The sequence below is a fragment of the Capsicum annuum genome, chromosome 7 (genome assembly GCF_002878395.1).
Source record: "Capsicum annuum cultivar UCD-10X-F1 chromosome 7, UCD10Xv1.1, whole genome shotgun sequence".
NCBI lineage: Eukaryota > Viridiplantae > Streptophyta > Magnoliopsida > Solanales > Solanaceae > Capsicum > Capsicum annuum.
In genome coordinates, this window is record NC_061117.1 from 103,806,995 (window position 1) to 103,821,647 (window position 14,653).

At 35.0% G+C, this 14,653-nt stretch overlaps 1 long non-coding RNA gene across 1 annotated transcript; it reads right to left on the bottom strand.

The window, feature by feature from the left end:
* Positions 1-9,294: 9,294 nt before the first annotated feature.
* On the bottom strand, positions 9,295-12,799 carry LOC124885602. The gene is made up of 2 exons (XR_007042863.1): positions 12,459-12,799; positions 9,295-11,957 (listed from the first exon to the last, which is right to left on the bottom strand). It is a non-coding gene; the product is annotated as an uncharacterized LOC124885602 (long non-coding RNA).
* Between the last annotated feature and the right edge of the window lie 1,854 nt (positions 12,800-14,653).

Genomic DNA, 14,653 nt, shown 5'->3' on the forward strand with positions numbered 1-14,653 from the left:
TTTTACACCAACTTAAGCATAAACATCATACTTTTGAATTTGTGTGGACAGCATAGAATGACAATCAGGTACATTATCTACTGGAATCAATAAGGAAAAAGGGAAATTATATAAGGTAGATTAAGAACATTACGAGTTGGGGCTTGAATTGATAGATAAGGCGGGCCTCAACGGCCCACAAAGAGATGCAATGGGATAGAATCCATTCGGACTCCAAAACAGATTCACATGCAAGGAAAAAGATAAATGAGATCAATACACATCAACAATACCAAATGCCGCACTAATAAATAGTATGATAGATCGATGAATGAAAAAGGATCTGTGAAGGTCCCAAAATAAAATGAAAGGTAGCAGGTAACATATGAATAAACCTAGAAAAATAGGCATACATAACATAGTAAAGTCAAGCAATTAGGATTGTCGCGAATTCATGAAAATATGTAAATCGAATTTTAGGATGGAGAAAGATATTTGAAACTAACTTGGCGGGTTTCAGTAAATATGAAGAGGAATGATAAGAAAAACATAACTTGTAAACAAACAATCGAGAAAAGGAACATGTTTAGTCAAAGAATCACATAAAACCACGTAGTCAAAACAAATGGACTTGAGAAAAACAACTTTCAGGTAATTTCTTTTGATGTGGGGTGAACTAAATGCAAACTTTAATAAAGCTACACACTATTAATGGAAAAATACTCTAGAGTTGGTAATTGAACCTCATAAGTAACTTACTCGTGATGTAAAATAAGAAAGGAAACATCAAAAATGGAAACTTTAAAATAAGTCAAACAACCAGAAAGAGGAAAGGGGAAAACATGTAGAGCCACCCAAGCATAGATACTAACTCTGATTACAACAAATCGGGGAAGCGCTCATCGAAACTTACATTCGACATTAATATGCATAATGAAACCGTGAACAAACTTATGATTGAACCAGCTAAGAAGCTAGACAATAAGAACAACGACTATGGAGAGAATATCGACTCGATGGAAATAGCATGGTAATCACAGAAATCTTGTAGCATTCGACAGCAAACAAAATCTCACATAATTACGATTAGGCTACTAGGACCGTATTGGAAATAGTTATTGATTCAGCAAAATAACAACTTATTATAAACTAATCCTACGGCTTTCATCGCCATCCACAGTTACTCCCACCACACTATAGCACTAAAACTTATAACTTCAGAAGTTTAATCACACAAGTACATTATGTATCTACAAAGTTCACAACTTTAGAGATTTAAACAAACAACATATCATGTCATTAAAAGCTTAGGATTTTAGAAGTTTGAAATGAAACAGAAATAATTAAAAATTAAATGGCATGGGCTATTACCTATTTCGGCTTAGTAAAATAGTACTACTAGCTAACTTCGAATTTCCACCACAACCTAACAGCTCAATACCGTCGTGAACACTCGACTAGCTGACTGTTTCTCCCTTTTTCTTTCTTATTTTTTCGTCTTCAAGAAAAGTATTGTCACCCTAAAAGAGATTTTCTACCGAGGTTTTCAAGTCCAAAATTTCTAATTCAGTTTAGACCCAAAAGTTTCCTAACCCTAGAATCTTTAACCCCAAAATTTCCAACCCAAAAGGGAAGAAGAGAGAAAAAATCCCAAAATTTTCTTTGAAATATTTGAACCAAAATCAACTCCCAACCCAAACCCCCCCCTCCCCCAGCTCAACAGTGAGCTCCTCTATATAGAAGCCAATCTGAGGGTAATTTAGGGATTCCTTTTCCAAAGGGAATTCAAAATTTTTACTCTGGATAAGGATTTCCCATCCCCAACTTGTACCAAATTTGAGAGTTTTTTTAGAATTTAAAAATTGAGAATATTGAGAAAATCGAATTCCCCTCCCCACCAATCAAAATTTCCCAAATATATACCAAAATTGTACCGTTATTCTGAGATTCATGGAGTTGGACGTGATGACACCTAATCGATCTTCTAGAATGTTCTCGAGCCCTCTTCACATAAACCCACATGAGATGAGTGGAGAAGGGTCGGGTCAAATCAATTTCAAGGTTTTTAGGTTGAGGTCAGTCGAATTCAGGTTGAGATGGTGTTGTCGATGGACTTTGAGTTGTATGCGAATGTGGTCAATATGGTGGCTTTTACTGTTGTTTATTGTTCTTGTTTGTTGCAGAGAAGATGTAGGTGAGTTGGGCTAAGTCATGCTGAGTTTGGATTGGGCCTGGGCGATCTAATTGAGTTATTAGTGGAAATGGGCAATGGAGCTGAAATTAGGTTACAAATTGAGTGGATTATGCAATTTGAGAATTTGGACAATTCATTTAAGTTTTAGCCAAATTGAAAATCAATTGGCAATTGCATCGCGATTGTAGGCAATTTGATTTCAATTATGGCCAAATCTAATATATTGGCTAAATTAAGTCAAAATTCAAAATAAATTTGATATCTCATTTAACCCCGAGCTTCTTTATTTGATAAAATCAAGCACATATTTATCCAAATAAATTATCTTTGAGAATAAGTTATATTTGAATCAAGATTTTGATCATTACAATTTATTTTCAAGATAAGCCTTGACAAAAATCTGATATATGTAAAATAAATTTTTAAGTAACAAAATTATAAAATTTCATATAATTGAACATGATAATATATAATCGCTACTTAAACTAACCAATTTACCCAGATAAATACTTCAAAAATCCTTTATTCAGATAAAATAAATGTTGTAATTTTATTTTAGAATCGAAGAAACTCCGAACTAAACTTAGTTATGGAGAGGAAAAATTAGGTATCAACAACCGCCCCCTCCCTTTGGGTAGGGTGGATGCAAGTAACCCTGGACAAAGGGAGGTTGACGTTCCTAATCTTTGCCGACCACAAATTCATTTCTGAAAGAACTTGATTTTCGCATGAGTTTTGGAGTTGTGGCCGAACCTCTGTATCAGGTTTCCTACATATCTCAGGTTTCATGAGAATTCAAGCCACTTGTAGTTCATAAAGCTTGATTTTTTAGAAAATTCACCAGCTATCTCGGTTTTAGAGTTTTTAATAAAACCGAGAAGCCAAGGAATGAAGGGATTTGGGGAGAGGTTGGGATACAAACAATTTTTCTATATAGAGTCTAGCCTACATATCCCCGAGACTCAAGGAATTAGACTGCTTTTAGTTTGACTTAATCGGTAGAAAAGATAGTCTTTTATTTCAGAACATCTTTGGCTCGAAATGAGTGACAAGTTGATCGAGTTGTGGAAAAGAGGCTTGTAACCTCTTAACCATGAATGTGGGATCCTTTACATCCATAGGTAAGACCTTACCTAGACATAATTTCCAAAACTCTAAGTGTGTTGCCACCCGAATTTGAAAGAAAGAGAAGGTCACCCTAGGCATGAGTTTAGAAATATCCTAAAGGTATAGCTGAAACCAGAATATTTTCAAAATATCTACATACCTTCTAATAGGGGTGTGGTTGGATGGTGGTGGTGATCATCTTTTAGCTCGCGTCCAAAGAGTTTGGCGTCCCTCTTTAGACTTTGTCCCTTTTTGCTGCTAAGAAAGTGTTGCACGTTGTGTTGTGTCCTATTTGAAGTCATCTGCATCGGTGGTTTTGATTTGATATTTTCATTCTCTCAGATGTTCTCGACAATTCTTCAAGCAAAAAGTGTTAGTGCTAAACATAATTCAGGAAAGAGGTGTGTAGTCTTTTACCATATCTTCACGTAAGTTATGGCCTGAAAAACAGAGTCATCTCATCATGTACCTATTAGGAATGAAATAACTGGCAATAACAAACACAACAACCCTCTTGGTTGTTGTATAATTATGACATTTGTCAGTTGAATATGCCTTCAAAGTGGGGTGGCCCTTTTGGACACCGGCGATACTTTCTATAGAATGGTCCTTGTAATCGTGTAATCTTGTGCTGGTGTAGCAACCCTTTTGGTTACCTATATTACTTTTTATATGTGCAATGATAACCTCCCCGGTTATAGCCAATTATCAATTTATAAATTTCCTATAAATTATCAATCTTTGGATAATCTTGCGCATTATTTGCTATTAGATATGAGGTGACTTGCAGATATCCTTTGAATTTCTAGCTTTTAGGTAATCATGTACATTATCTGACTTTGGATAAGAGATGGCTTATAAATATCCCTCTAATCTCTAGCTTTTAGGGGTTCCTGCACATCATCCGACCTTAAATACAATATGACTTATAGATAATCTCTCAAATTGTTAGTCTTTGGGTAATCCTATGCATAATCGATCTTGGATATGACGTGGCTTATAGATAACCCTTGGACGTATCAATTTGATAATCTTGCATATTCTCCGGTAAGGATTTAGTTACGACTTATGGATAACCTTTGAACTATCGACTTTTGGGCGATCTTACACACTATCCGGTTAGGATGTTGTTGTGGCTTACGGATGACCTACAGGATATCAAGTCATAGGTGATCCTGCACACTATCCTATTTCAAATAATATGACTTATAGATGACTCTCAAATTTTCAATTTCTAGGAAACCTTATATATCATTCATCCTTAGATAATGACTTAAAGGTGTCCCTTCAAATCGTGTGCTCTAGATACATTCAGATGTTGATTCATAAAATAATAAGATATCCTCGATGCCAGTGTTTTGTCTAGCGTGTCAACAGATATATTGAATGCTGATGATATCCTCAACGCCAGCGTTGTGTCTAACGTATCAACAGATATTGAATGATAATGATATCCTCGATGCCATTATTGTGTCTAGCATGTTAATAGATATATTAAATGCTGATGATATCCTTGATGCCAGTATTGTGTCTAACACGTCAACAGATATATTGAATGCTGATGATATCCTCGACACCAGCATTGTGTCTAGCGCGTCAACAGATGTTGAATAGCCTTTGCGGCAATGATATGTAATGGCCTTTGTGGAAATGATATGTAATGGCCTTTGCGGCGATGATATGCAATAGCTTTTGCGGCAATGATATGTAATGGCCTTTGCGGAACTGATATGTAATGGCCTTTGCGGTAATGATATGCAATGGCCTTTGCGGCAATGATATGTAATGGCTTTCGCGACAATGATATGTAATGGCCTTTGTGGCAATGATATGTAATGGTCTTTGCGGCAATGATATGTAATGGCCTTCGCAAAAATGATATGTAATGGCCTTTGCGGCAATGATATGTAATGGGCTTTGCGGCAATGATATGTAATGGTCTTTGCGGCAATGATATGTAATGACCTTCACAGAAATGATATGTAATGGCCTTTGCGGAAATGATATGTAATGGCCTTTGCGGAAATGATAAAATAATTTTACCTGACTTCATTTGTCGGTGTCCTGCTTTCTACATGTACCTGTACTGAAAGTAGACGATTAGTAGACACAAAGTCGCTTTTACTAGCGACTAGTTTTAGGAAACTTGTAAATGCAATATTTGTAAAGAAGACAAAGAGTTTTTGTCTGTCGCCTACGATCTTAAGAACTGATATGGACAAATCAAAAGGTCCTCAATAAATGGGCATTAAACCTATTTTTAGGGTTACCCTAAAATACCATTCTTAGGTATTAATGCTCTATATTGGCTCCCACTTTGCTCAAGAATTTTTGAAAGAGACCCTCATTTTGTATATTGAACCCTGCATCCACAGAAAAATAATTAGTTTGAATGAAATTACTCCGTGTTGACCTTCTTCGATCCTTGATTTTCTCCTTGCTATCTCTTGGGCATTCCACCATATCGGGACTTCCACCCTGACACCCTATCCCAAATGCTATCTAGGCAAGTACTAAATAAGTGAATCGTAATATTTTTTAAAATAGTCTTAAATTTTTGAAAATAATTTTGAAAACCTTGTAAAACTTTAGAAAATCTCCGCCAGTCATGTCATGCAATAGCTCAACGAACATCTGCCTCTTGATTTTGACTACTATATCTGACAAAGGATTTCCAAAACTCATTATCATTGCTGGAGGGTTCTTCAAATAGTTTTGTCATAGCCAGAAATTGAGTCTACCTAAACTTTGTCACAATTAGTGGCTTCAAAAGCTTGGCTTTAACCTCTGTGCTGGGGAATTTGAAATATGTTCCAGCATCTGGTGGAAATTTTGAGGTCTTCCCTCAAAATTTCTGCCCCAGTTTAGAGTTGTTTAAGATGATACCAACTCGAGTGGATCTGAAGTCTTTGTTGGTCTTCATTCTCTTTGTTGGACGTCGATCTTTTCTTATGAATTTTTGAGATTCCTTCTCGAAAATTCTGCCCCATTTTCTATTTCCTGGGGTTATATGATCGAGACATTAGGGTGCCTACGTATCCCGTTGATGCAGAAATTAGGTCAAACGTAGTTCAGACTATGCTAAAGATATGTAGAAAAATCTAATGGATTGACCGAAGCGACATAGGCCGCCTACGTATCCCTTTCTTAGGAATTCAGGTCAAAAGTAGTTCTTACTACGCTAAGGATATATAGAAAAATCTAACGGGTTGACCGAAGCCGACATAGGCCGCCTACGTATCCCGTTGAAGTAGGAATCAGGTCAAACGTAGTTCAAACTACGCTAAGGATATATAAAAAAATCTAATAGGTTGACCAAAGCTGACATAGGATGCCTATGTATCCCTTTCTTGGGAATTCAGGTCAAACGTAGTTCATACTACGCTAAGGGTATATAGAAAAATCTAATGGGTTGACCTAAGCCGACATAGGCCGTCTACGTATCCCTTTCTTTGGAATTCAGGTCAAACATAGTTTGTACTTAAACTCATAATGGCCCTAAAAATACTCTTATCCATCTTACTAGGACATAAAGAAGTACTTCTATGGATGAAATGACGTTTGTATTGCGTTTGTCTTGATAGAAAAAAGGATTAAATCTCCAATAGAGTCATCGCCTTCCTAGTTAACCACCTCGGTTTTCTCTAGATTAGGCTTCTTTGATTCTCAAACTCTTTGACTCTTCTGTTGACTGTTCTAGGGTTATCATTATTTTGCTTCTTGACATGACATAACAATGGAAGGTTTTAAGTTACTGTTATACAACGGGCGATGAGTCATGAGTGGAGTGGAGGTCCAATTTAACAATGTTTCCTCCAATTAATCTTCTATGATCCTGATTGTCTTGGAAAATTCTTCCCTTATATTTTTCTTATTCCATCCTCGAGACCATTGTTTACAGGTTTGAAAAAAAATTGGTAGAGTCCAATTTTACTACTAGTCATTTTTCTTCTCCTATAACAAAGCTATAGTAAAGAAGGAGATCTCTTATTCATTTTGATCTGGCGAAGTAGGGTCATTTTGTGCCAACACAGAGTAGTTTCTGTTACCTGCAAAGTAAAAACAACTCAAAGGCTAACATGTTAGATTTCGTTAGTAATAAGTAAAACAAGATGATAAGGTAGGAAGTAAACACATAGAGTTGTTTCTCATCTCATGCGAATTAATCCATGAAGTAATGATGACATAAGGATTTCAATGAACAGGATTTTTCTCAATGATATGGATAAGTGAAATTTGTCAAGAAGGTTTAATGCTTCTTCTTTCTTCAAGAAAATAGAGGACAACAGAGTTTTTGGAGATATGGGCTGGGCTGAAAGACTGCCTACGTATCTCATAGAGGAGAAATTAGGCCCTACATAGATCGAAGCTATAACAACGTTTTCTGATTCCAAAGTCAACTTTCTTAAAATGGTAGCAATCATTTTGGAAGTTTTGAGAATGACTACGGACTTTTCTGAGAAACTTGGGAGACGTGGAGTACTTTTGGTCGGACTTTTGTATTGTGGGGTATATTTTTACCTAGAGATGTTCTATGGAAAATGGAATTGGATAAGTTCTCCTTTGATTCGAATCAACATAACACGTATAAGTACATAAACAATTATATTACACAAGCATATTGTAATAAATGTGCATCCTAATTAGGTGAGCCGTTTGAGCCAAGGGTTTAGGCCTAACGAATTTTGAAGAAAATATATGCCTTTTTAAAGCAAATCCATTATCCCCAAAACTTTCATAGGTATACCCAAATGACATAAATGTCTACAAAAGTTGCACAAAATGGATACAATCTTTAGGGAAAGCAAATAATGTCCCACGTAGGGGATACTAATTACTGAATGCTTCTTCTATCAGCCTTTGCCTTCTTAGCTTCATCCATTTCTTATATTGGTGACGTCCATAAATTGTGGCTTAAATGCAACCTCCTAAATCGATCAATTTCAATTATTTCATCAATCGGTGTATGATTGAGGAATACTAATACAATATTGAGTAAAGCAAGTCAACTCCCGACCCCCAAAGGATAATTGATTGAATTATACAGGCATACATTTTCTTCAACACATGAATATGGTTCGTCTATAATTGACTCGGGGTCAATAGATGCAAGGCAGGTTTTCTAATGGGCCCAATACCCCGCTTGAATATTAGGTCATCCTAGACTCATGCCTAAAATAGGGTTTTGGTTTTGCTCTATCCTAGGTATCTAGAGTGGATTTAAACACTAGTTCTCAAGCCGACAACTTGAATTAGAAAATACAAACAGCCATCAGATGACTCACGTGCTAATAAACTGTTTGTATTTCCAACACATTTTTTGGAATTGATCAATAGGGGTCGAAATACCCAGGAAACCCCAAAATAGTTTAAATAATGTCAGAATATGCCATGAGATGCGATAGTTAAACTTTACATAATCGAAATACATAAACACATAAATATTTAATCAAAAGACAAAAATCAAACATTTGGTTAGAACCTAGTTAAATATCCCCAGCATAGTCGCCATTTCTGTTTTGCGAAGAAATTTTGACTTTTTGAGAAGAGTCGCCACTTAATTTTGAAAAGGTATTAAGAAACCTTTATAAAGTACTTCAAACAATTCAAAATAGGAAAATCATTATAAGTTAGAAATTCTAGATAAGCAGTTCCTATTAACGTTTTAGGAAGGTGTTAGGCAACTAAAACGTCCGCTAACTTGCTCTTATCCGGACTGTTTGAAAACATTCTTTTGACTAACTTTAGAAAATCAATTTGTTGGAAAAGTAATTGATTAAGGAGAAGTTGTCGCGAAATCAGTTTTTAGCGACTTAGGGATTTAACTATGTTGGCAAAGAAGCATGTAAACAAGTCAACGAAAGGGAAAGGGAAAAAAATGGGAAAGTAGTGATTTAGGCTTTTAAGCCCAAACCGTCGACCCTGTCCTAATCTAGTTGGTTTTTCAACCCATTTTTCACCTGTCCTAATTCTACGTTTTCGAGCCCTTTTTTGCTTGATTTTCACTTCACCTATATTAAATACAACTTTGGCTTCAAAGCTTAAATAAATAAATAGTGAAATAAATAAAGGAATAAATTAAAAAAATAAAGACAACAATATGAATGAATTTGAGAGAAAACGAGACTTTTAAATCCCTTAGGCACTTCAAGGAAACTTCAACCCATTCTTCTTCATTAGACTCTTCATAACCATGCACTACGTGATCGGCTTCCAAAGTTTTCTAGAAAGTGGGCCTCAATGGCCCATTGTGTAATGCAAGGAAAAGGAGTCTAATTGGACTCCCGAGCGAGTTCATGCAAAGAAGAAAAAAATTGAAGAAATTAGTACCTATTCAAGAAGTGATACAAAAGGAAAAACATGTCTTTTGAACATAACATAAATATTAACTCATGTGATAAGCAAGAAAGTAGGAACTAACTCTAATAAAGGGAACCATCAGTTTCCCACTAAGGCAACATTAGTGGTGATTCAACACCCAGGTTATGGCAGATAAGAAGCATGGCAAGAAAAAATTGATAAGATAAATAAATGGCGCGATGAATAATAAAAAATAATAGGAGGAACAAAAATTAGATCATAGGCAGAAGGATACCGGAAAAGAAAACTGTAACTGAAGCAATGAGTTTTAATGATTTTTCAATTAAGCAAAGACAAAACTTCAACAACCAAATAAATGCAAAGGTTTAAAAAAATGATAGAACTGCACCAAGGAATATTTCACCAAAGTTTTCTTAAAGGTAATAAAGAAACTAGAATGCTTGTTACAAATTGATACTTACTGTCGCCATTACTACTATTATTATTTGAAATAAAATTATCAAGAGAATTTGTGAACTTGTATGTAAACTAGAAATTCATTGATTGTACGAACTAAAGAAAATCGATCTTTACTCACAGGAAGGTCATGTATACTGAGCCAAGGTTGAGTGAGAGAAGATCAAATTTGCGCATAACATATGGGAAACGTAATCAATAAATCAAGCTGAAAGTTGTGGGGTCTCCCAAATTGGAAAACAAAAGTAATATCAATCAAGGTTTGAGCAAACTAGCAACAAAAGAGAAAGAGGGTCATATTGATATTCGACAGAGAATGGTAAGGGTCAACATAAACTTTCAAATTTGGGCGTGCACAATAAATTATTACAACATTAGAATCTCATATCCAAATAGGATTTTTACAGAAAATCCACAAAAACACTTTATTAGGGCGATTCAGATAAAAGAAACCATTTTACACCAATTTAAGCACAAACACTATACTTTTGAATTTGTGTGGACAGCATACAATTACAATCAGGTACATTATCTACTAGAATCAATAAGGAAAAAGGGAAATTATATAAGGTAAATTAAGAACATTACGAGTTGGGGATTGACTTGATAGATAAGGCGGGCCTCAATGGCCCACTAAGAGATGCAAAGGGATAGAATCCATTCGGACTCCAAAATGAATTCACATGCAGGGTAAAATAATAAATGAGATCAATACACATCCAGAATGCCAAATGCCGAACAAATAAACGATATGATAGATCGATGGATGAAAAAGGATCTGTGGTAGTCCTATAATAAAATGAAAGGTAGCAAGTAAGATATGAATATACCAAGGAAAATAGGCATACATAACATAGTAAAGTCAAGCAATTAGGATTGTCACTAATTCATAAAAACATGTAAATCGAAATTTAGGAAGGAGAAAGATATTTGAAACTAACTTAGCGGGTTTCAGTAAATATGAAGAGAAATCATAATAAAAATACAACTTGTAAACAAACAATTGGGAAAAGAAACATGTTTGGCCAAAGAATCACATAAAAGCACATAGTCAAAATAAATGGACTTGAGAAAAACAACTTTCAGGTAATTTCTTTTGAAGTGGGGTGAACCAAATGCAAACTTTAATAAAGCTACACACTATTAATGGAAAAATACACTAGAGTTGGTAATTGAACCTCATAAGTAACTTACTAGTGATGTCAAATAAGAAAGGAAACATCAAAAATAGAAACTTTAAAATAAGTCGAACAACCAGAAAGAGGAAAGAAAAAAACATGTAGAGCGACCCAAGCATAGATAAAAACTCTGATTACAACAAATCGGGGTAGCACTCATCGAAACTTACATTTGACATTAATATGCATAATGAAACCGTGAACAAACTGATGATTGAACCAGTAAAGAAGCTAGACAATAAGCATAATGACTATGGAGAGAATATCGACTCGATGGAAATAGCATGGTATTCACAGAAATCTTGTAGAATTCTACAGCAAGTAAAATCTCACACAATTATGATTAGGCTATGAGGATCGTATTGGCACAAGAACAGCAAAGTTATCCAGAAGCAGTCAAATTAGAAATAGTTATTGATTCAGCAGAATAACAACTTATTGTAAACTAATCCTACGGCTTTCATCACCATCCACAGCTACTCCCACCACACCATATCACTAAAACTTATAACTTTAGAAGTTTAATCACAAAAGTACATTATGTAGCTACAAATTTCACAACTTTAGAGATTTAAACAAACAACATATCATGTCATTAAAAGCTTAGGATTTCAAAAGTTTGAAATAAAATAGAAATAATCAAAAATTAAACAGGATGGGCTATTACCTATTTTGGTGCAGCAAAATAGTACTACGAGCTAAATTCAGATTTCCACCACCACCTGAAATATCAATACCGTCGTGAACACTCGACTAGCTAACTATTTCTCTCTTTTACTTTTTAATTTTTTCCTCTTTGAGAAAAGTTTTGTCACGGTAAAAGAGATTGTCGACCTAGGTTTTCGAGTCCAAAATTTCTAATTCCTTTTGGACTCAAAAGTTTCCCAACCAAAGAATCTTCAACCCCAGAATTTCCAACCCAAAAGGGAAGAAGAGAGAAAAAATCCCTAAATTTTCTTAGAAATATTTAAACCAAAATCGACCCCCAACCCAAAAAAAATCCCCCCCCTCTAGCTCAATAGTGAGCTCCTCTATATAGAAGCCAATCTGAGGGTAGTTTAGGGATTTCTTTTCCAAAGAGAATTCAAAATTTTAACTCTGTATAAGGTTTTCCCATCCCCAACTTGTACCAAATTTGGGAGTCTTTTGAAGAATTTTAAAATCTAAAATATTTAGAAAACCGAATTCCCCTCCCCACCAATGAAAATTTCCCAAATACGTACCGAAATCATACTGTTATCTTGAGATTCACGGAGTTGGACGTTGGAGGATGACACCTAATCGATCTTCTAGAATGTTCTCGAGCCCTCTTTGTATAAACCCGCATGAGATGCGTGGAAAAGGGTTGGGTCAAATCAATTTCAAGGTTTTTGGGTTGAGGTCGATCAGATTCGGGTTGAGATATTAGTGTTGTTGATCGATTTTGAGTTGTATGTGAATGTGGTCGATGTGGTGGCTATTACTGTTTTCTACTGTTCTTGTTTATTGCAGAGAATATGTAGGTGAGTTGGGCCGGGTCATGGTGAGTTTAGATTGGGCCTGGGTGATCTAATTGAGTTATTGGTGGAAGTGGGTTGGTGTGGTGTTTGGGCCAATGGAGCTGAAATTAGGATACAAATTGAGTGGATTATGTAATTTTGGAATTTGGTGAATTCATTTAAGTTTTGGCCAAATTGAAAATCAATTGGCCAATTGCATCGCGATTGTAGCCTATTTGATTTCAATTCTGGCCAAATCTAATAGATTGGCTAAATTAAGTCAAAATTCAAAATGAATTTGATATCTCCTTTAACCCTGAGCTTCTTGATCCGATAAAATCAAGTACATATTTATCCAAATAAATTATTTTTGAGAATAAGTTATATTTAAATCAAGATTTTGATCATTACAATTTATTTTCAAGATAAGCCTTAAGTAAAATCCAATATTTTGTAAAATAAATTTTTAAGTAACAAAATTATAAAATTTTGTAAGATTGAACACGATAATATACTATCCCTACTTAAACTAACCAATTTACCCAAATAAATACTTTGAAAATTCTTTATTCAGATAAAATAAATGTTGTAATTTTATTTTAAAAACTGAAAAAACTCCGAACTAAACTTAGTTATGGAGGGCAAAAATTAGGTGTCAACAGTAGAAACTTGACTGACAAACCTCCAAATAAACATCATTAGGTGCAAGCAGAGTTGGTCCCATAATAAGTTAAAGAGAAGCTAGTGGCAACCAAAGAAGCTAAATATTTGAGGAAGTCTGAATACCCAAAAGCAAAGGCAGCTAGTGAAACACCAGAGAGACCACCACCATCATTCCCTCAAAACATAAAAAGGCTAAAGAGGAAGCTTGTTTTAAGAAGTTCGATGACACATTCAGAGAACTTTAAATTAATTTTTCTTGGTTAGATGTTTTGCAGAAAATGCCTAAGTATGCTAAGTACTTGAAAGATGTGGGGACAAATAAGATGAAATTAGGTGACATGGAAATGGTATCACTTATGGAGGAGTGCAGTTCCATGGTGATGAGCAAGATGCCTAAAAATCTTAAGAATCTTGGGAGTTTCACCTTCTCCATACAAATTTGTGAAAGTGATATGGTCCATGATTTGAGTGATTTAGGTACAAGCATAAATTTGATGCATCTATCTGTATTTAAAACTCTAGGTTTAGAAAAACTGAGGCCATGTTAAGTTGTGCTCCAAATGGCATACAAAACAAGAGTTGTTCTCGAAGGAATCATAGAGGATATTCTCATTAGGGTTGTTAAGTTTATTATTGCTACTTACTTTATAATTCTTCATTATGATATAGATGATAGGGTATCAATCATACTGGATATTTACTCTTGGCAACTAGAGAAGCGCTGATTGATGTAAGAGATGGTACTCTAAAAATAAAATTGAATAATGAAGAGGTGGCTTTCACGGTGTACAAATAACTCAATACAACCTCATAATACAAAAATTTATGCATTATAATAGTGATAGAAGAAGATAAGTATGGCGTGGAGGAGTTAAACCTCTATTTACCTCTTTGGACTCTCTCATGAAGTTGTCCAGATCAACAATTAAGCGCAAAACTAAGAAACTTGAAGAGGGGCCTAAAATGGTAAGTGTAAAAAGAGTTGTATACCTTGAGAGTAAGAACTAAATAGGTTAGAAAAAAATAAAAATATGGGCTATGAGTAGGAGGAAGAGGATAAGAGACTATCATTAAGAGCCATGATGCGAGTCATGTCGTGGTGATAAATCAGGCGTTGCTTGGGAGGCAACCTAAGTTAAGGTAGTTATTTTTATTTTTTAAATTTTCCTTTAGTATCACCTTTGATTTTGTTTTTGTTTTGAGTTAACAAGTTGAATAAAAGTTTGAGTACTAAAGATCTAAGCTAAGGATCGTGGAAAAAACTAAATTTTGGGTCC